This window comes from Canis aureus, chromosome 1, assembly GCF_053574225.1.
Source record: "Canis aureus isolate CA01 chromosome 1, VMU_Caureus_v.1.0, whole genome shotgun sequence".
NCBI classification, from domain to species: Eukaryota; Metazoa; Chordata; class Mammalia; order Carnivora; family Canidae; genus Canis; species Canis aureus.
This window is the reverse complement of record NC_135611.1, coordinates 102,298,669-102,322,018: the sequence shown is the minus strand read 5'-3', so window position 1 is coordinate 102,322,018 and position 23,350 is coordinate 102,298,669. Positions and strand designations below refer to the sequence as shown.

Sequence of the window (23,350 nt, the reverse complement as noted above, 5' to 3'; positions counted from 1 at the left end):
ACATCCTTTTGGACAATTAGACAACTATACAGATGATTTTACAATAAAGAAACAGCAGTAGCAAAGAATATGTTTCTTAAAAATATAGAGCCATATACAAGACCAAAGAAATAAGGATGTGCTGGTGAGGAATAGGATCAGGAATTAAAAAAAAAAAAAAAAAACCTTACCAAAGACTGAGGAAAAAAAAGACACACCTATAGTTTCTGAGGCTGTAGGCATTTATAAAAGGTCAATGTAAACATTGAGTGATGGCAGAAAATGACTAGTATTCCTGTAGAAACTCAAATTCAAGAAGCCTCAATTTCTGCACATGCCTGAAACATGTGATGAGACCATCTTTCATAACTTAAAGGTGCTGCCCTCTAGAATCAGCTGCCTTACCCTTACCTCATTCCTCTTAAGCACCTGGCATTGATCCTCTCATCTCTTCTTTCCCTATCATTCAGGGTACTTTCCCATGCTCTAATAGTGGAATTACATCAGACTAAAAATGAAAGACCTGGGAAAATAAGGAGAAAGAATTGGCCATGTTGTTGTTACTTAAGTGTTTGGATACAGCCACATTGTAATCAGGATAGAAACTATCATAAAACAAGAAAAAGTCTTGATGAATATCTGGCAGATGGGATAAAGAAAGCTGCTCATTTCAATTTTCACATTTCAAGGAAAGTTAGAGCCTCACCAAATATTCCTAGTAGAAAACAGAGACACACCCAAGACCAGATGTTGAATGAAGGGCGGGGTGCACTTATCCACCCAGACCAAATTCTGATAATTCTCCAACATCACAGTTATGTACAAATCTCTTTGAGCAGGGTTTAGTAATCCTCATTTTCCTTGGAGAAACCAATGGACACATCTTTGAATGTCACTGATCCCTGAAATGACATTTAAAAGAGCCTAATTAAATAATAGGAAGTTGGGAGGCATAGAAAGTAGCTGATCAGAACTCTGTGTCTCTTAAGAGCAGCTTAGCTAAATCACTAAAGGGCAATATTGTGACATACTATTTGTTCATTAAAATTTGGGTTTAAGAAAACTTTTAATGATAAGGGAAAAGTTCAAGGTAAACAAGGTTATTAAAGAGAATTGAATACCTCTCACAGTTGTTTCTAGAACCCTACATATGAATATAGTGAACATACCCAGACTCTGTTGAAAGCTCCTTCTAATCAATTCTACTTTAGGCAATCTAAAGTAGATTACCTTTAGTGAATCTCTAGGAAGAATATCAGGCTAATTCACTCTTCTTGACAAAATGAAATGCAGTCTCCCTTTTCTTGAATCTGGGTTGGACCTACAACTTGTTTTAATCAACAAAATGTGACAAAAGTGACACTGTGCCAGCTCCAGGTCAGATACATAGACGGTTGTTTTGCCCTCATGGAAGCTCAGGGAAGGAGTCCAGCCATCTCATTGGAAAGGCCAGTAAGAGGTCAAATGAAGAGGGGTAGATTCTGAGACTACATGACAAAAAGCTGAGAAACCCAACTGACAGCAAAAATAGAGGTTAATAAATAAATAAAACTAATAAATATATTAGTTTTAGGTGTATCTACAGGCCTGGATACAGGACCACATATAGGACTTCAAGTTACGTATCACACTCCTGAATGAAGAGTCTTGGGTATTCCAAGGCAGCAGGTATTAAATAACATAAATCCTGCCCAGTTTGAATTCCTCACTGCCGCAAACAGAAAGTAATAAAATGGTCCTTGCTCTAGCTAGTACTACATTTTAGGTAGAGTTTGTTATGCAGCAAAAAATGTTAAAGACATTTAAAAAGAAAACCTGTGGCCCAAAATGGTGTCACCAAAATGGCGTCACTTAGGGTAAGTCAACAAATCAGGGCTTACTAACCAACTTCAATGCACTTTTATCCTCTCCCAGAAATGTAGTCTTAACTTATCAGGCAGGAACTTTCTGGTCACCACCACAACTGTAATCTCACATGGGTCCTCTATCTTCCAAAGTAAGAAGAGATAATCCACCTAATAAGACCTGCCCTTCCCCCAAGGAAAGATGACCTTGTCTGGAACAACTCTATCTTTTCTTTTGCTAGTAACTTTCTCAACCCCTCTTTCCCATAAAAACCCTCCACATTATAGCACTCCTCAGTGCTCCCCTGTACTCACTAGATAGTTTACTACCAGATTCACGAATTCTTTAATAAAGACAATTAGAGGGGAACCTGGATGGCTCAGTCTGTTAAGCATCTGCCTTTGGCTCAGGTCATCATCTCAGGGTCTTGGGATCCAGCCCTACTTCTGACTCCCTGCTCAGCCAGGAGCCTGCTTCTCCCTTTCCCTCTGCCTGCTGCTCCTCCTGCTTGTGCTCTGTCAAATAAAGTCTTTTTAAAAATCAATTAGATCTTCAATATACTCAGCTGAATTTTGTTTTATAGCAGTGCCTCTGAAACTGGATAAGTTTGACCTCATCTGCTTCTATCCGAGCCTGCAACAGGAGCAAAGATTCGGTTCCATCTTGAGCTGCTTACGGAGCATGAGTCAGGGAAGGCCTGAGGATGCCTAGCTTACGGCTAGTCTTCCTTTCCAATAGTCATCACACTATGATGATACACAATGGTTTTAATCACCTATCCTCTCCAGATACACCTCCACCGCACCGTCTGCTTGTATCACTATCACAGAAAGACGACACTTGGGAAATTTTACTGGAACTTGGAATGTGCAGATCTGAGCACCCCACTCTCCCCCGCAGCCCCGCCCAAGTCTCATCCCGGTCTTTCTCCAAGGAGAGGAAGCCACGTACCGAACCCAAATCTCCCAGGTTCCGGGCCAACCGAGGGGCCCCTTCACAGCCCGGCACCACCCACGTGCCACGGTGGCTTGTGTGTCTCCTAAGCCGCGGCGTGCGCAGGCGTGCGTCTACCGCCGTAGTCCTGGAATGCTGAACACGACACAGACCTGACCAGTTAGAGGCCGAATTCGGCAGCGAGGAATGGATGTAGAACTGGAAATGCCTGGGTTCGTAAACGAGCTAGAAGCCTTTATCCAAAAAAGCATGATCTCCTCTGCCGTGTGTCGGGGCTGGCATGGTGGGGGAGTTTTCGCGGCTAGGAACACGCTTGCCTCCTGCTGGCTGCGGAGGCGGGGCCTCAGCTCACTGGGTCTCCGGTGTGCGGGTCGGAAGGGAAGTCGTTTGCGAGTGTTAGTACGCGCATGCGTGCGGTCGTTGGGGGTGGGGGGTGGGCGTGGGCTTGGTTTCGTTCTCTTAGGAGCGTGGTGGGCGTGTGCTGCGCACGCGCACAGGGCACCAGGTCGCCGCTCTCGGGTGTGACGACTGTGGTGTTCGGGAGCTGGAGGTAGTAGGGGTATCCACGCTGTGTGAGGTGGGCCTTCTTGGGGGGCGCCCGTGGTGACGGGTACTGGGGGTTGCTGGGGGTCAGTGTTGATATGTGGGCGGCCTGTCCCTGAGCTAGCAGCAGCTCTCCAGGCGCCCTTGGGGGTGTTGCATGGACCAGTCTTTTAGCTGCAGAGACGCTGTGTGACTTTTCTTTTTTAAAGATTTTTATTTATTTATTGAGACAGAGAGAGGCAGAGACACAGGCCGAGGGAGAAGCAGGCACCACGCAGAGAGCCCGATGTAGGACTCGATCCCGGGTCTCCAGGATCAGGCCCAGGGCTGCAGGCGGCGCTAAACCGCTGCGCCACCGGGGCTGCCCGCTGTGTGACTTTTCGCTGATCATTCATCTTTCAGGGCTCCAGCCTGTGCATAATGGGGCGCTGCTTTTTTAAAAAAGATTTTTATTTATTAATTTGAGACACAGCAAGCTTGGAGGAGGGTCAGTGGGAGAGGGAGAAGCAGACTCTCCGCGGAGCAAGGAGCACCGTGCGGGGCTGAATCCCAGGACCCTGAAATCATGACTTGAGCCTAGGGCAGACGCTTAACCGACTAAGCCACCCAGGCGCCCCAGGGCGGCTGCTTCTTGAACAGCAGATAGTGTCCTGAGGATTGAATGCCTGAAACGGCACATAGCCCCAAATAAGCAGGGGCCTGGTTGGTGTGGAATGATTTTTTTTTCTTTTTTTGAACTTGGATCTGGGGTTTCAGAATCCAATCTGGCAGTTAAATCTGTCAGAGGAAAACTTAATCTCTGTTTTGTAGCAATTGTGCTGGTTAGAGAGATGACGTGCAGAGGGCTCACTTAAGTTATGACAGTACCGCTATTACTGTTACTAAATGTGGGGTAGACATAGGCATGGAGAAGTGAAGCTGTGCACTGGAGCATCTATGGAACATGCATGGAGTTGTACTTGCAGCCACTAGAGCTCACCGCTCCTTCAGATTCTGCCCCAGAGCTCTCTTTCCAGTTTGGTATCAGGCCTAGACCCAAATTAGGTTGATCCTGGTTCCTTTTCTGACTCTCACGGGCCGACGATACCAAAGTCCTTCAGTCATTAGTGTGTGGGTAATTATGTGTGGCGGTGCCTGTCCTGTCCCCAAGGATAGATGTCTTCATTTTTTTAATAGATGTCTTTATTTTTAAGAAAGTTTTATTAAAATAGTACAGATCTTAAGTGTTTATTGTAAAGGGTCATTTTTTAAAATTTTTATTTATTTATGATAGAGAGAGAGAGAGAGAGAGGCAGAGACATAGGCAGAGGGAGAAGCAGGCTCCATGCACTGGGAGCCCGACATGGGATTTGATTCCGGGTCTCCAGGATCGCGCCCTGGGCCAAAGGCAGGCGCCCAACCGCTATACCACCCAGGGATCCCTAAAGGGTCATTTTTTAATGAAGCAAATTTAATTTTAATATTCTGATTTATTTATTGCCTAATGTTAGCCTTAAAAATTGAAAATCACTTATTTTATGGGCAAATTTTTTTTTTTTTTTTCAGGAATAGCAGATACTCACAATTGGGGATGTGCAAGCTAGGGCAGAACCACAGGCAAGTCAGGAGAACAAAGGTGAGGAAGGAAAAAGAAAGAGAGGGACGCTCTTGTACAGAGGAAGGGGGAGAGTTGGGAGACTTATAAACACAAAGTCCATGGGAATAAACTTGGATTTGGGAGTACAGTGGCTTCTCAATGGCTGGGCTGTTGCTAGGGGAGGAGGAAAACCTTCCTTTCACCTGCTGAGATAGTAAAGTGATCTTTGAGTGCAAGGTCCCTCTTTATCTGTTAGGTCTGCAGTTGTCCAGGAGAGCTCCTCCTGCTAGCTTCCCAACTCTTTGTTAGTGAGGTTTCTTTTTTATTAATTTTCACACTAAAATAGCTAAAAACTGTTTTACTTGGTTCTCAAATGCTTTCATTAGCAACATCACGAATTCATGTGGTAAGATGTCACTTCCTTACACTTGGTTCAGAAACTCCTGGAGAAGAATGATCTTGACAAAAGTGCCATTACCCTGCAGGTCCTCTCTCTCCTTAATATATTACTTGCCCCTCCTGAGGATTTTTTTTTCCAGCCTAGAAACCCTCCAGCAGTTCATACTTTTACGTGATATCTAGCTTTACTGGTGGACTCTGGGTAGGCAGGCATAAAGTGTCCAATGCCCTTCTTCTTGAGCGGTCATTATACCTTCAGAAAAGTTTGTTTAGCAAACCAAGTCTTACTTGGAAATACTTTGTATACCTAATTTCTATAAGGAAACTTACTGTGAGAAACTTTTATACCTGGATGAATCACTTTCTCATCCATGTCTTTTTTTACTTTGATGGTTCCACTTTTCTTAAAAATAGAGGATAGAAGCAAAAAACAAAAGATGTGAAGACAAGAAGTTGGAAGGAATTGAAATGGTCAGAAGAACAGATGAAAATGATTTTATCCCAGTGAACTTGAAGTCATTTCCTTGCAGTATAAGCTGAGTGATGCCAGGTGGGAGTGGTGCCACAGCTGGAGTTCCCACCACATCTGGCAGACTCTAGGGATTCCACCTTTTCCACTACCTCATGGTGTTCATTTGAAAGTTCATAGTCCTCCTATGTCCTGTAATGCCTAGACTATAACAGGATTGAATTTGATACTGGGAGCAGCATTTTTTTTTTTTTTTTTTTGAGCAGCATTTTATGAAGGATTTTAATAAGGTGGGAGGCCAGGATGATGGAGAGTCTGGAAATTCTGTCTCATGAGAAGGGGTAGAAAAACCTGTGTATGTTTGCCTGGAGAGGAGATGGTTGTAGAGATATGTGGAAGTATGTCTCTGGTAAAAAGAAATTTATTTATTTATTTATTTTTAAAATTTTTTATTTATTCATGATAATCACAGAGAGAGAGACAGAGGCAGAGACACAGGCAGAGGGAGAAGCAGGCTCCATGCACCAGGAGCCCGACGTGGGATTCGATCCCGGGTCTCCAGGATCGCGCCCTGGGCCAAAGGCAGGTGCCAAACCGCTGCGCCACCCAGGGATCCCTAAAAAGAAATTTAAATTGCTGTTTTCTTCTATGGGTTCTAGAAGTAGAACCAGGTAGAAATAATAGAGTAGCAAAGTCTGACTAAAGTACTTTTCTTAATTAAAAAAAATTTTTTAAAAAGATTTTATTTATTTATTCAAAAGAGACACACAGAGAGAGGCAGAGACACAGGCAGAACGAGAAGCAGGCTCCATGCAGGGAGCCTGATGTGGGACTCGATCCCGGGACTCCAGGATCACACCTTGGGCCGAAGGCAGGCACTAAACTGCTAAGCCACCCAGGCATCCCCTCTTTTTTTTTTTTTTTTTAAAGATTTATTTATCTATTCATTCAGAGAGAGCGAAGAGAGAGGCAGAGACACAGGCAGAGGGAGAAGCAGGCTCCCTGTAGGAAGCCCGATGTGGGACTCGATCCTGGGTCTCCAGGATCACACTCCGGGCTGCAGGCGGCGCTAAACCACTGAGCCACCGGGGCTGCCCCAGGCATCCCCTCTTAATTAAAATTTTAAAATTGAAGTATAGTTGACAGAAAAAAAAAAAAAGTATAGTTGACGTGAAATGTTATATTAGTTTTAGGTGTACAGCATAGTAAACAATTCTATATGTCTGTAATGTTCGCTGTAAGTATAGTTATGCAAAGTTATTACAATATTATTAACTGTATTCCCTATGCTATACTTTTCATGGCTGACTAAATACTTTTAACAAATTGTATTTAAAAAATTGAATAAGCTTCCCAATGAGGTTATTACATGGTTTATTATGATGATGATGACTTTACTTTTTGGCATATCTTCAAATTTTAAAAAATGGTACAAGAAAAGTACAAAGAATTCTCCTATCCTCCTATTTCAGTTCTTCAAATGCTAACCTTTTACTACCTTTGCTTTATTCATATATTTCTCTATACACATATTATTTTTTTAACCCTTTGAAAGCAAATTGCTGATGTGATGCTCCTCTACCTAACGCAAATTGCTGATGTGATGCTCCTCTACCTAACCTAAGCATTTCAATTTCTTCCATAACTACAGTGAAGTTATCAAAATCAGTTAATTCACATTAATCGTCATCTAATCCTAGGTTGGTTATCTTTGTGATGTCTTTTATAACAAAGGAATATTGAATGTCCTACATTGCAGTGAAATGTCATGTCTCTAGTTTTTCTGAATCTGGCCGACATTTCCTCAGTCTTCATATTTCATACATCCCTCTTTTAAAAATGTTATGATGGGATGCCTGGGTGGGTCAGTTGGTTAGGCATCCAATTTTTGTTTTTTAAGATTTTATTTATTTATTCATGAGAGACACACAGAGAGAGGCAGAGACATAGGCAGAGGGAGAAGCAGGCTCCACAGAGGGAGCCTGATGTGGGACTCGATCCTGGGGCTCCAGGATCATGCCCTGGGCCAAAGGCAGGTGCTCAACTGCTGAGCCACCTGTGCATCCCTAGGCATCCAATTCTTAATTTTGGCACAAGTCATGATCTCAGCGTTGTGGAATCAAGCCCCACATCAGGCTCTGTGCTTAGCGTGGAGCCGGTTTGTTCCTCTCCTTCACTCCTCCCACTCTCACACATTCTCTAACTCTTTTTCTCTTTTTCAAATAAATAAATAAAATCTTTAAAAAACAAAAATGTTATAAATAATTTTGATCTTAGAGAAAATTTGCAAAAATGGTACAAAACTTCCACATTCCTTTCATCCAGCTGTTCCTGAAGTTAACATCCTGCATAACCATCCAAAACTATGAAATTAATATTGATTAAATACTGTTAATTCATCTATTGATTTTATTCTAATTTGACCAGTTTCCCCACTTCTGTGCTTTTTTGTTGTTGTTTCAGGATCCAACCCACATTGCATTTAGTTGTCATGTCTCCCAGGTCTCCTCCAGTTGATGACAATGCCTTAGATCTTTGTCTTTCATGACCTTAACACTTTCTGGAGTCTAGACCAGTTATTTCATCTTATTATTACTATTATTTTTAAAGATTTTATTTACTTATTCATGAGAGACACACAGAGAGAGGCAGAGACATGGGCAGAGGGAGAAGCAAGCACCCTGTGGGGATCCCAATGCGGAACTCGATCCCAGATCTCTGGGATCATGCCCTGAGCCGAAGCAGATGCCCAACCACTGAACCACCCAGGTGCTCCTAAACCAGTTACTTTATAGAATGACCTTCAACTTGGGTAGGTCTGATGTTTTCTCATGATTAGATGGAGGTTATTCATTTTGAAGATGAATACCACAGAAGTCATGTGCTCTCTTAAGTACATCATATCTGTCAGGCGGCACGTGCTGTCAGCTGGGAATGATGACTTTGGTAATATGGTTGAAGTGATGTCTGACAGGTTTCTCCATTGTGAAGTCATTATTTTAGTCCCTATAATTAACAAGTATCTTGAGAGGAAGTGCTCATAATTATTTGTTTTGCTCAAGCTGTCCCTAGTTTTGCTATTGGGAGCACCCTCTCTCTAGTTCCTGTGTGTTTTAGACATGTCCCATTAAGTTATGAGCACTTCCTTGCTTTCCGGTACCACAAGATGATAGAGGCACATTTTATACTTTTCTCTGTCCTAGCCCTGGAGTCTCTCTTTTTCCATGGCATTCTGTTTTTTTCTTCTTCCTCTCTTTCTCCCTCCCTCCCTCTCTTCCTTCCTTTTCTTTCTTTCTTTTCTTTTCTTTTCTTTTCTTTTCTTTTCTTTTCTTTTCTTTTCTTTTCTTTTCTTTTCTTTTCTTTCTTCTTTCATGAGACTTGTACTTAGAAATCAAGAGGTGAGGCTGAGTAGGGGCTGAGTGTGCTTATTACTGGTTGGATGTTATTTCTAGACCCTATTGTCTTTAGGACAGATGAAATATCCTTTTTATTTAAAAAGATTTTATTTATTTATTCATGAGAGACAGAGTGAGAGGCAGAGGCAGAGGGAGAAGCAGGCTCAATCCCAGGACCCCATGATCATGACCTGAGCCAAAGGCAGACACTCAACTGACAGAGCCACCCAGGTGCCCTGGATGGGATATCCTTTCCTAATGGATATTCTAATGTATACATTCATATGCACATCTTTTATTTATTTATGTATTTTGAGATTTGACATTTGATCATATTTATTTGTTACTCTTAGAAAATCTCACTTGACAGGACTTAGAGGCAGAAGCTCTCAAGAGGACAACCTCCATCATCTCTTGGTGTTTTTCTTTGGCCTCTTCTCTTAGCCAAAAGTTTAGCACACTCTGCAGCCTCTTCCTTATTTTTCTTAGTATCGTATTTCTTCAGAGAAGCACACCAACGTTTGTATTGCAGGATGCGTGGAGTAACAAGACAATCTTGGAAGCTTTGATTCTAGATTTCTTACCTTCTTTGTTTAGGACTTTTCCACAACATACTGGTGAACATCATCTTTAGAGAGATCGGAAAGTTTGCATGGTAATATCAATGAGTCCAGGAGTATCTCTTTCTTTTTTCTAGTAACCAAGTTGAGAACACCCCAGTTGACATCCAAGTGCAACCCTGAACAGATTTGTATTTTCTTTCTCCAGTCCTCCTTGATCTGTAATGGGAATGCCCCTTACTCAGTATCCAGTGGATATGGCCATGGGTCAAGACACTCTGCTTCATGGAGAAACCTTGTTTGCTATTCCCAACACAGATTTGGACCACATAGCCCTTCCATTTCTCACCATCAGCAGCAACTTCTATGACCGTTGACTTCTCATGAAAGGTATGAAGTTTGCGTTCATCATCTAGTTCAATGAGATTCTGGCAGCCAGTAGCTGGGAAAGAGATAATCAGCTTCATCCTGAAGCAGGCAGTCACCCATATATCTGTTTTTTTTTTTGTTTTGTTTTGTTTTTTTATTCATGATAGGCACACAGTGAGAGAGAGAGGCAGAGACACAGGCAGAGGGAGAAGCAGGCTCCATGCACCGGGAGCCTGACGTGGGATTCGATCCCGGATCTCCAGGATCGCGCCCTGGGCCAAAGGCAGGCGCCAAACCGCTGCGCCACCCAGGGATCCCTCATATATCTGTTTTTATATCTTGATTACATTTATTAAAACCAGTGCATTCACAGATAACTCCACAGAGTTCATTCTATAATTCTGTTTTGTTCTATTCTATATTCCTCTTCTGTGATAGGAGGAAAACAGACCCCCGGTAACCACAACATATTACTTACTTGCTTAGTCTCAGAATTACTTATTTGCACGGAGTATTGGGATTGCTAACACACAACCTATCTGGGGAGTATGGGAGCCTTCTTTCTTTCTTTTTTTTTTTTTTTAAGATTTTATTTATTCATTCATGAGAGATGCAGAGAGAGAGAGAGAAAGAGAGAGAGAGGCAGAGACACAGGCAGAGGAAGAAGCAGGCTCCATGCAGGGAGCCTGATGTGGGACTCGATCCCGGATCTCTAGGATCACACCCCAGGCTGCAGGTGGCGCTAAACCGCTGCGCCACCGGGGCTGCCCTTACTTATTTGATAGAGAGCTCACAAGTAGGGGGAACGGCAGGCAGAGGGAGAGGGAGAAGCAGGCTCCCTACAGAGCAGGGAGCCCGCTGCAGGACTTGATCCCAGAACCCTGGGATCATGACCTCAGCTGAAGGCAGATGCTTAACCAGCTGAGTCACCCAGGTGGTTAAGGTTAGGATGTTTTTTTTTGTTTTTTTTAAAAAAATAGGGATCCCTGGGTGGCGCAGCGGTTTGGCGCCTGCCTTTGGCCCAGGGCGCGATCCTGGAGATCCGGGATCGAGTCCCACGTCAGGCTCCCGGTGCATGGAGCCTGCTTCTCCCTCTGCCTGTGTCTCTGCCTCTCTCTCTCACACTGTGTGCCTATCATGAATAAATAAAAAAAAAAAATTAAAAAAAAATTATTTATTCCTGAGAGACCCAGAGAAAGAGAGAGAGGCAGAGACACAGGCAGAGGGAGAAGCAGGCTCCATGTAGGGAGCCCAAAGTGAGACTCGATCCCGGGACTCTAGGATCACACCTTGGGCCGAAGGCAGGCACCAAACCATTAAGCCACCCAGGGATTCTGACCTAGGATGTTTTAAAGGGGAAATAGCAGCAGAGTTTAGGCTTTTTTTTTTTTTTTTTTTTTTTTTTTTAGATTTTATTTATTTATTTGAGAGAGAAATAGCGAGACCACGAGCAGTGGGGAGAGGGAGAAGAATAAATGTATCCATCCAGGAGCTGCTTAGTGGGGAGCCAGATGTAGAGCTCTATCTTAGGATCCTGAGGTTATGACCTGAGCCGAAGGCAGACCCTTATCCACTGAGCCACTCAGATGCCCCATTTTTAAAAATTGTTCCCTTCTTCTCAGCTCTGTACCTTCAGGACTCTGTTCTTCAAGAGAGCAGCTCCGTGAAGGGGAGGATAACCACTGGACTTCTAGAAGGCACATCACTAGTGAGTTTTGATTTCATTTTTTTCTTTCACACAATGAGACTATTACCAGTGTGAACTATAGTCCAACTGACCTGACCCCATGCTTTATAGTTCAGACTAGAACACAGCTACATGCCATGAAAGAGGTAGAGTTAGCAAAGATGCTGGGAAATGAAAAGAATAAAGTCATTTAGTGAAATGGAGAGCCTCCCAAATAGCACAGACTTTTAAGTGTCCCAAACTTTAATTCCATGTCCAAAGACAAATTTAAAAAGAAGTGAGATTTTTCTTTTCTTCTTTTTTTTTTTTTACTAGTTACAGCTTCCATTTCACACATACAGATTTAGGTAAGTCTGTTTCCCAGTATTTTAGAAAATTGTGAAATATGCTTACTAAAATTGAAATCCATACTCCCATAACCAGTTTTAACATTTTGGTGGATAATATAGTACAGTTGTTTCTATCCAAAGAGCTGGTTTTCACTGTCTAGATATATGTACATATACTTGGCCAAAAAAGATCTGGATCCTGTAGTACATGCCACAGCACCTATATACCATGCATGCTTTCTTTCAGCCAAGACTTTGTCCTTCTCTTCAAGGCCTTGTGAATAAGAAAGTGTTTATAGTGGTCTATAAGATTCCAAGATGTGGCCATTGACTTCTCCCAAGAAGAATGGGGATTCCTGAACCCTGCTCAGAGAAAATTATACACAGCTGTGATGTCAGAGAATTATCAGAATGTGGTCTGGCTAGGTAAGTGCACCGAGCCCTGAATTCAGCATCTGGTCTCTGGTGTAACTTCCTCCTTCTAGTGGAATTCTCTGGGGGAATTACTATGGCCTTTGCTTCATTTTTTTTTTTGTTCCACGTCTCATAAAGAACACTGTTGGTAGTATATAGCTCTCTCATACTGATCCTTCAGAAAACCTTTAAACTTTGTCCGGCCATTTTCATTAGGGCTTTTATTCCTGATTGCTGTGGTAGAATGGCTTAATTTTTGGGTAAAAATGGCATGGCCAGTTGGTGTCTCTTTTTCTTTGCTCAGGCATTTCTGTCTCTAAGCCTGATGTAGCTTTCCTGTGGAGCAAGGGAAACAGCTCTGGGGGATGAGGAGCAAGAAAGCAAAATCTCCTTGAGCAGATGAGATCAGAGGAGAGGTGACAGGTGCAAAAGGCCAGCAGCTCTGACTTACAGCAGCTTGGAGGTGTTTGGACACCTCCCTTCATAGGGCCCTTTATTAGTTCAACTCCATTGATCCTCATTGATCACTCTCTGCTCATATCTTTTTAAATAATTTTTTCCAGCCTCCAGATGGAAGTGTGTTTCCCCTCCCTCCTTCCACCCATTTATGATGAGCTTCCTACCTTTACTCTCCAGGTGGTTTTTCACCAGCTCATCTTCCTTCATTCTTTCATTCATACAGCTGTTCTTTTGAAAATATTCCTCTTCTTTATCCGAAATATACTCATTCTGTCCTCTGAGTAATTGAATAAATAAATGTATCCATCAAGAGTTATTCCATGAACAAACATATTTGATCTTTAATTCAGGACTAGAGTGGGGGTTATCTAAGAGAGTATAACTCACCAAGGAATTTACTATTTATTTATTTTTTAAAGATATTTATTTTTTTATTCATGAAAGACACACACACACAGAGGCAGAGACACAGGCAGAGGGAGAAGCAGGCTCCATGTAGGGAGCCCAATGTGAGACTCGATCCTAGGACTCTAGGATTATACCTCGAGCCGAAGGCAGACTCCCAACCACTGAGCCACCTAGGCATCCCGGAATTTACTATTTAATAAAGGGAATGACGAGATGTTCTTAAGTACCTCATCAAAGTAGAAGCCAAAATTAAACAGAGTGATGACTGTACAGGCATTGGAATGGCCAAGGGTTGGCACATCAGTGGTAGAAGGTATGGGAGTCTGGATATTTAATGTGTACCGCTTACCTGTACCCTCTAGATCTGTTCTAGCCCAATCCTGGATGTACCTCTTTTTTTTTTTTTTTTCTGGATGTACCTCTTAACATCTCATGAAAGGATGCTGCTGGTCTACCCACCTGAGAGCTGGTGGTATGGTATGGTATGTTGGCAGCTTTGGCCACATAAATATAAGCATTTGATGTCTGTCTTAGTCTGTTTGAGCTTTTATAACAGAAAAAACACAGATGATATGGCTTAAAAACAAGCATTTAGGGGATCCCTGGGTGGCTCAGCGGTTTAGTGCCTGCCTTTGGCTCAGGACGCGATCCTGGAGTCCTGGGATTGAGTCCCACTTGGGCTCCCAGCACGGAGCCTACTTCTCCCTCCTCCTGTGTCTCTGCCTCTCTGTCTCTCTCTCTATGTCTATCATAAATAAATCTTAAAAAAAAAAAGAACAAACAAACAAGCATTTACTTCTCTCTCTCTCTTTTTTGAAGATTTATTTATTTTAGAAAGAGTGAGAGACCATGCATGAGAGTATGCAGTGGGGAGGGGCAGAGAGAGACAATCTTAGGCAGACTCCCCACTAAGCACAAAACCCTACCCAGGGCTCGATTTCATGAGATCACATGAACCAAAACAAAAGTTGGATGCTTAACTGACTGTGCCACCCAGGTGCCTCAACAAGCATTTACTTTTCATGGTTCTAGAGGCTGGGAAGTGCAAGATCAAGGCATGTATAGATTCATTGTCTGGTGGGCGTCTGCCTCCTGGTTCATAGATGTCGATCTTCTTAGTGTGTCCTCACATGAAGGAAAGGGAGAAGGAACTCTTTAGGGTCTCTTATAAGGGCACTAATCTCATTTAGGAGGGATCCACCCTGATGACCTGATCACTTCCCAAAGGCCCATCTCCAAATACTGTGCCATTGAGAGTTAGGATTTCAACATAAGAGTTTGTGAGGGACACAAACATTCTCTTCATGACAGTATCCCTCAGGAAGAGGGTCTCTCTTAGTACTGGTATCACGCTAAGAGATATTTTTAAAACGGCGTATAGTTGTCTGCTGTAGGTGGCATAAATCTAGGGTGTGAACTATGACTCCTGTTGATATTCCATATGGCATCTTTTTCTACCACAGATACCTCTAGTCCCATGGGATCTGCCCAGTGATGGCCCAGGCAGCAAGACTGCTCATAACACAACTTGGACTTTGTTCTGGGTCTCAATGGAAACTGGTCCTTTCTGCATTACCCTGTAAGGGGATCAGAACAGTATTTGCAAGATGGAATATGCTACCTCCTCTCAAGTACTGTACCTCTTTCTTGATAGAAGGTGTGAGGTATAAAGATGTATTCTTTACCTTGGCAGCAGTGGTCCACCATCCCTTGGACCATAGGACCCCTAAAATCTTTCTGTGTGCTGGATCCCTGAGTCTTCATAGTGTTTTTCTATCACCTTCCAGAGCAGATGTGTCCTACCAGGTCATCTGGATTACTTGCCACTTTGTGTTGTTCAGTTCTCATGAACATGATATCATCAACATAGTGGACCAGTGTGATGTTCTACAGAATGATCAGATACTCCAGAGTCTTCAGATTATGCTGTGATAGAGAGCAGGAGAATTGACTTCACTACTGGGCCAAGACCCTTGGATCAGTCTGTTTGGGCTGCCATAATAAAGCTCCCTAGACTGGATGGTGTAAGTAGAGATATTTATTTCCTCAGGCTGGAAGTCTGAGATCAAAGTGTCAGCAGTGTTGGTTTCTCCTGAGGCCTCTCTTCTTGATTTGTAGATAGGCCATCTCTTTCCTGTGTCTTCTGTGGTTTCCCTCAATGTGTGTCAGTGTTGTAATATATTCTAAGAATACAGTCATACTGTATTAGGGTCCATCCTACTGACTTAATTTTATCTCTTTTAAAGGTCCTGTCTCAGGGCACATGGGTGGCTCAGTGTGTGGTCCTGGGGTCCCGGGGTCAAGTCCCGCATTGGGCTCCCCATAGGGAGCCTACTTCTCCCTCTGTCTATGTCTGTGCCTCTCTGTGTGTGTTTCTCATGAATAAATAAATAAAATCTTTAAAAAAAATAAAGGTCCTATCTCCAAAGATCTGCCTGTCTTTGAAATTTTGTATCACTCATTATCCATACCAATTGTATATGTACTCTTCTTGTGTTGTCAGTGTTTCATTGTGGAAATGATTGGATTGAGTGAGTAATGACTAGTTACAGCACGAGATGATAAAAATCTTCTAAACTTATAAAAATAAGATGGGTTTATTTTATTAAATATCCAGCGACATGCTGTAAAAAGAAAAAATGATAACCTCTTTGTATGTTTTCATTCTCACTACCCTAGAGGACCAGTGCTGGTAATATAGTAGGTGTACATTCATGTTTTTATCCATGCTAATAAATAGTGCATGCACACACACACCCAGCCCCAGGGAGCATCTTACTATTTCTTGCTCTTAGAGAAGAGATATCTTTCTAGTTGTTACTCTGCAACCTGGTCTTTTCTGTCACCTTTCTCTTTTTCAGTCAACAGAGCTGAAACTCATTATTTTTAATAGATTCATGAATGAGCCAGACTATTGGACATATTATCAACTCAAATAGATACTTTTAATGGTTGTTCTAGCTTTTTTGCCAAATAGTGGGACAATAAATGTCCTTGTACATGTATATCTTTAAGTACTAGAGTCTTTAAGCTTAGATTGTCAACAGTGGGAGTATGTGTGGTTATTCATTTTAATATATTTACATATTCATTTTTAGAGAGTGAGTCAATAGGGAAGAGCAAGGAATTGCCTCTAATGAAGACTATAAAAGAAGAAACATTCCAATGTGAAATAGTGATGAAAAGAATAGGCAACACGTGTAAAGAATATGCAGAAACTTCCTGTACCAATACTTGCCTTCTTGTCAATCAGAAAATTCTCAAGGAGGAGTGCTGCCGCTGCCAAGAGTGTGGGAAATCCTTTAGCTGTCGATCAACCCTCGAATATCAGAGAATCACACAGGAGAGAGACCCTATAAATGTAGTGAGCGTAGTAAAACTTTCAGTCAGAGGGCATACCTTAACCAGCACGAGTGCATTCACACAGGGGAGAGGCCCTATGAGTGTAAGGAGTTTAGGAAAACCTTCAGCCAGATGACACATCTTCTTCAGCATCAGAACACACATACTAGGGCAGCCCAGTTGGCTCAGTTGTTTAGCGCCTCCTTCGGCTCGGGGTGTGGTCCTGGGGTCCTGGGATTGAGTCCTGAGTCGGGCTCCCTGCATGGGGCCTGCTCTTCCCTCTGCCTGTGTCTCTGCCTCTCTCTCTCTCTCTGTGTCTCTCATGAATAAATAAATAAAATCTTAAAAAAAAAAAAAAAGAACACACATACTAGAGAAAAGTCCCATGAATGCCTTGACTGTGGAAAGGCCTTCAGCTGTTCCTCAGCTCTGATTGATCATCAGAGAATTGATAGTCGGGAAAAGCCCTACAAATGTAAGAACTGTGGCAGAGCCTTCACTCAAAGTGCACAGCTTATTAGACACCAGAAAATCCATTCTGGAGAAAAAACCCTACAAATGTAGTAAATGTAAGAAGTCCTTCATATGTCTGTCTTCCCTGATTGAACATCAGAAAGTTCACACTGGAGAAAAGCCGTATTAATGTAAGGATTGCAAAAAGACCTTTTGCCATATTATGCAATTTACCCTACACAGGAGAATTCATACTGGCGAGAAACCCTATGAATGTAAGGAATGTGGAAAAGCCTTTACATATAGGTCCCCATTTTGTCATTCATAGGGGAGTCATGCAGGGGAAAGACCCTGTGAATGTCATGTTTGCGGGAAAACAACAGTAACCACTCCTCACTTGTCATGCATGATAGGACACATAGTGGAGTGAAGCCTTTGGCTGTGGAAAAGCCTTTAATACTTCCTCATCACTTTGTTTACATAAAAGGATTCATACTGGTGAAAAGCCCTTTGATTGCCATGAATGTGGGAGGCCCTTTAGATGCAGGTCACTGCTAACTCGACATCAGCAAATTCATGTTGAGGAATGTTAATGAAAGCTAACTGGGCATGGGAATGTTAATATTCTAGTTACTTAAGAGTCAAGAACTTGGTAACAAGCATAAATGATGTTGATTCTCTTAAAAAGCAGTTTATTCCGTGTCTTAAGTTCTCATTATATGGATGGAATAGCAATGAACCCACTTCTGAAAATGGAGAGGAACAAAGTACATTTGGTTTAAGAGCAGAGAGTGGTTGAGCATCTGCCTTTGGTTCAGGTCATGATCCTGGGGTCCTGGAAAGAGCCCTGCATCAGGCTTCTGGCAGGGAGCCTGCTTCTCCCTCTGCCTGTGTCTCTGCCTCTCTCTGTGTCTCTTATGAATAAATAAATAAAATCTTTAAAAAAAAGCAGAAAGTGAAACCACTACCCCATGACATGGGCAGCTCTGGCCTCTTCCTCCCACATGAGGCCTACACTGTGCCATCAGTAATGAGCGGTAGTGCTCTACAAATGAAACTTTACAGGTCCTCAGTCTCTGTCATGTCACATTAAGTATTCTGAAACCAAGACCTCAGTGCTTGTGTCCTAACTAGCAGAAACTAGTCAAAGAGATCATCTCTTGGCTTTTGCTTCTATCCTAACAAGAAACACATTGTATCCTACTACATTAGCACACAATGGAGAGTTCCCCTCAAATGGGAGAACATTAGGCATCACACAACATGAAAGAACAAGCAGCTGCTACTTGCTTTGCATCCTAATAATAGCGCCCAAATATGGTTCCAAATGTAGGTTTGGATTACCTGACCATGGTGTCACCTGAGTTTTCTCCCACACTTCCTACAATTGCTGCATTTTAAAGATTTTGTCACTTTTTAAAAAAGATTTTATTTATTCATGAGAGACAGAGAGAGAGAGAGAGGCAGAGACATAGGCAGAGACATAGGCAGAGGGAGAAGCAGGCTCCATGCAGGGACCCCGACTTGGGACTCAATCTTGGGTCTCCAGGATCATGCCCTGGGTGGAAGGCGGCGCTAAACTGCTGAGCCACCTGGGCTGCCTGATCTTGTCACTTTTTATTGACTGTGAACAAGAATAGAAGGCAGAGACCAATACAGAGGGGGATCACCAGGGCTACCTGTAAGAGGTATCCTAGATAAATATTTGGGATAAATATTCCTAAACTGAACACACAGGATTTTTTCCTTGAATTTCTCTTAACTGCATATATAAAAGCATTTATAAATTACATGTGCCAGTTTAGAGAAGAGTAAATATTCATGAATTCACCAACCAAGCTAATAGGGAGAATATTGCCAGTACCTCAGAATCCACCGAGTGCCCTTGAAATGCCATTTCTTTTTAATCCTCAGTACCTCATTAGTACCTAACTAATTTACAGAGTTAAGTTACAGTTCTCTGGCTTCTCATTATTGTTTTACTACCTGCTGATGTAATCCTAAATGAAATGTTCTAGTTTTGAACTTGAAAGGGAATCACACTCTGCGTTCTTCTATGACTTGCATCTTATTTTGAGATTTACATATACATTAAACGAGGTTCCCCTTTTCCACTGCATAGCCACGCTATACAAATGCACCAGCAGTTGTCTCCATTCCTCTGTTGCTGAACACCTGGGTTGGTTGCTTCTTAGTTTTTGCTGTTCCAAAAAATTCACTAATGATCTCCGTATCTTCTGGGCCCATTTACAAGATTATCTCCAAGATAGAGTTCTAACAGGGGACTTCTGGATTATGCACACATTCAGTAAGAAGTTTTTTTAAGTCCTTGCACTACTGTACGTGCTGTATTAGTTCATAGCAATATTTTGCAGTGGAAATGGTTCCCAGGGATGGATACATTCTAATGAATCTATGTGTACTCAGATGACACTAAGTGAGGCTTAGGTGAAACCCAACACATCTTGTGGTCTTGTGCTGACTTTCCTCCTCAGATCTTTCTCAGACATTGCCTCAGGTGCCATTAAAATAGGTAAGCAGTTACTGCATGACACCATCAGCTTTGTGATTTCAGTATCATGACACTGTCTTACTTAATGACAAGACTCTGAAATATCAAGTAGTGGGGCACCTGGATGGCACGGTTGGTTGAGCATCTGACTCTGTGTTTCAGCTCAGGTCTGATCGCAGGGTCATGAGATCGAGTCCTGCCTTGGGCTCTGTGTTCAGTGCAGAGTCTGCTTGGGTTTCTCTCTTCACCTCCCTCTGCCCCTCCCCTTCATGCTAGCTCACTCTCACTTTCAAAATCTTTAAAAAATAACCCTCCCACCCCCCTACATATCAAGTGGTCATCTCATTTAAATTTTGTGCAAAGGACAAAGAATTAGATTTTATAGATTTCAAATTGCATATACAATTTTCAGTATAGGGGTGCCTGGTTAAGCGTCTACCTTTAGTTCAGATCATGATCCCAGAGTCCTGGGATTGAGCCCCACATTGGGCTCCCTGCTCAGTGGGGAGCTTGCTTCTTCCTTTCCTCTGCCTTCCCCTCTGCCTACTTGTGCTCTCTCTCTCTCAAATTAATAAATAAAATCTTTAAAAAGAATGGTATAGTGTGCAAAGTGGTACACGAAAATGAACCTTGTCTAGAGTTCATCAAAAAGGGAATGAGATCAATCCTGAATTGGTTTTGAAATCCAGAAAGTTTCTCAGAGAACTGTTATATGGGCTAGACTTTTAAAAATGAACGGGTGTTTTCAAAGACAAATTGAATAAATACATTCAAGTCAGGGGGGAAAGGCCTACAAAACTCACTGGGCTTGTGAAAGTCAAGACCTGAGTTTTACTCCCCCAGTAAAAATTAGATGTTACATTCAACCCTGTCAAGCAGTGTGCCCTGCTTTCCTCCCTGCATTATTTTTCTCTCTAACTCTTATTTTACTCATTAAGCCATTTAATATTTGTGTATTTCCCAGTGCCAGGATGTAATCTCCATGAGGACAAGAATTTTCCCCAGTCCTTAGAAAGGTACCTTAGGTGTTCTGTTGTAGGTTATTAATAGATATTTATCAAGTAGATGAATAAATGAGTGGAAAGCCTTAATTCAATGACTTTATTTCCAGGTTTTATGCAGATCTGTTGAAAGTATCTCCTATTGCCACAAGCCTTAGGGTTGTCATTGCTGTCAACTAAATTCAGACGATGGTCCCATGGTTTTCTTAGCTACACTAATAATTCAGATTATCTATGCTTGGTAGCTTGTGTGATGTTTAGAGCATTCAGTGGAAAAGAATTAGATCATTGTTATTGGAATAAGTACATCTGTCAGGATTCAGAGGGCCTAGAGAGCTTTCAGCCACAATGTGTAACTGATCCTCATGGAGGAGCCCCACCTCTCTTAGACCATCTCATTGTTTGTCTGGCTAGTAGTATCCAGGGTATAGTTATAATGCTGCCCAGAGTTTGAATTGTGGAAGGATAATATTGAAGATAAGAGTGACACTCAAGAAACATTAAAAGCATTCACTAGGACTTCTCATCCTAAGCAAGCAAGGAAATGTTTGTGGACATAAATTTGGAGGTGTTCATCTAAACAAAGTAGATCAAACTTTTGGCTTACCAAAATATATTGACATGGGTTAAATCAGGAGAGTTACATTACAGTTTCCTGAGTGACTGATGTAGACACGTAGTAGATAATATATGGTATATTGAATGACATGACAAGTCCATTCCATACTCTCATGACAGGACTTGAAAGGATTGCAGTGCTGAAGTGGATGGTCCACTAAAATTTCTGGGACCTTTGCATGAGGCAACACTAGGAGACTCTTCAAAAAGCATTTTCAGGGATCTCTGGGTGGCTCAGTGGTTTAGCGCCTGCCTTCGGCCCAGGGTGTGATCCTGGAGTCCGGGATCGAGTCCCATGTTGGGCTCCTTGCATGGAGCCTGCTTCTCCCTCTGCCTGTGTCTCTGCCTCTCTCTCTGTGTCTCTCATGAATAAATAAATAAAATCTTTAAAAAAAATAACGAAAAGCATTTTCAGGGATAACTGTGTGGCTCAGTGGTTGAGCATCTGCCTTTGGCTTGGGGCGTGATCCTGGGGTCCCGGGATCGAGTCCCACATCGGGCTCTTTGCAGGGAGTCTGCTTCTCTCTCTGCTTGTGTCTCTGCCTCTCTCTCTCTCTCTCTGTCTCTCTGTGTGTGTGTGTGTGTGTCTCTCATGAATAAATAAATAAAATATTTTAAGAAAAGCATCTTCATAGAGAATGGCACTATTCTTGAAATGGGATCTCTGATCCCAGGAACTCCTCAGGTAGGGTAACTTTACTACACAGGTTTGATGCATGTTGGCAATAGGATTTCGCCCATGTAACAAATACAATCCCATCGCTCTCATAACTCCACCTTTACAGAAGACCACTTTGTTGTTTCTTCTTCCATATGGAAACAAGCATTGTGGGGTTGTACTGTTTATTTTGTTTGGCTTCCCTCACTGAACTAACATTTTGAGAGGTATTGATGTTGTATCTTTCAGTGTTTATTCTTTGCTGAGCAGTATTCTATTCTAATATACTATAATTTGTTTATCCATTCTCCTGTTGATAGACATTTGGGTTGTTTCTGGATGTTTGAATTATACAGTTCTTGTGTACATTTTTTAAAGATTTTATTTATTTGAGAGAGAGAGAGAGAGAGAGAGAGAGAGGAAGAGAGAGAGCATGAACAAGGGAAGGAACAGAGGGAAGAGAGGGAGAAGCAGACTCCCCGCTGAGCCGGGAGCCCAACATGGGGCCTGATCCTAGGACCCCAATATCATGACCTGAGCTGAAGGCAGATGCTTAACCGACTGAGCCACCCAGATGCCCTAAACATTCTTCTAGATGATCTTTTGTGGACACAAAATGAAGATACTGCAGATTGAGGTTTCTCAGCTTTGGCACATTGTAATTTTTTTTAAATTTTTTTTATTTATTTATGATAGTCACACACAGAGAGAGAGAGGCAGAGACACAGGCAGAGGGAGAAGCAGGCTCCATGCACCAGGAGCCCGACGTGGGATTCGATCCCGGGTCTCCAGGACCGCGCCCTGGGCCAAAGGCAGGTGCCAAACCACTGCGCCACCCAGGGATCCCGGCACATTGTAATTTTGGACAGATAATACAGATGGTACTTTATTGGCCAGGGGGTGAGGTGGTGGGGGCCACCCTGGGCATTGTAGGATATTCAGCAGCATCCTAGGTTCTAATCACTAGATACCAGGGAGACCCTCTTCTTCCAGTGTGACAACCACAATGTCTCTAGAGCTTGCCAGATGTCCCTGGGGGGGTGTGTGTGTGCAAAAACCAGCCAGGGTGATAGTGGATACATTTGGGGAATATAAATAAATTAAAAAGAAATCTAAAAAAAATAAAAATAAAAAAATAAAGATTTCTTAAATATCTGAGATTAAGCCTCATGATCCAATGTAAGAAATGGGAAATCTCTGCTGTTTTTGCCCTAGGAAAGAGAAAGGAGCTTCCATGTCCCAATTTCTTTTCTAACTATAAAATGCCATATACTGGCAAGAACTTTGACAGTACAAGTATATAACAGAAGAAAACAAAGGTTATCTGTAATCTCATAACTCAAAGAGCTACTTTTCACATTTTGATTTAAAACTTAGATA

General features: G+C 42.3%; 2 long non-coding RNA genes across 3 annotated transcripts; one reads left to right on the top strand and one right to left on the bottom strand.

Moving 5' to 3' along the window:
- Positions 1–582: 582 nt before the first annotated feature.
- LOC144323397 (uncharacterized) lies at positions 583–3,703 on the bottom strand. Its single transcript, XR_013388832.1, has 2 exons — positions 2,776–3,703; positions 583–881 (listed from the first exon to the last, which is right to left on the bottom strand). It is a non-coding gene; the product is annotated as an uncharacterized LOC144323397 (long non-coding RNA).
- LOC144323379 (uncharacterized) lies at positions 3,235–15,814 on the top strand. 2 transcript variants are annotated; one of them, XR_013388809.1, is made up of 6 exons: positions 3,235–3,355; positions 9,929–10,110; positions 11,712–11,797; positions 12,378–12,531; positions 14,850–15,043; positions 15,174–15,814. It is a non-coding gene; the product is annotated as an uncharacterized LOC144323379 (long non-coding RNA). The 2 variants fall into 2 exon arrangements; XR_013388808.1 differs by having other exon boundaries at positions 14,850–15,814.
- Positions 15,815–23,350: the final 7,536 nt, after the last annotated feature.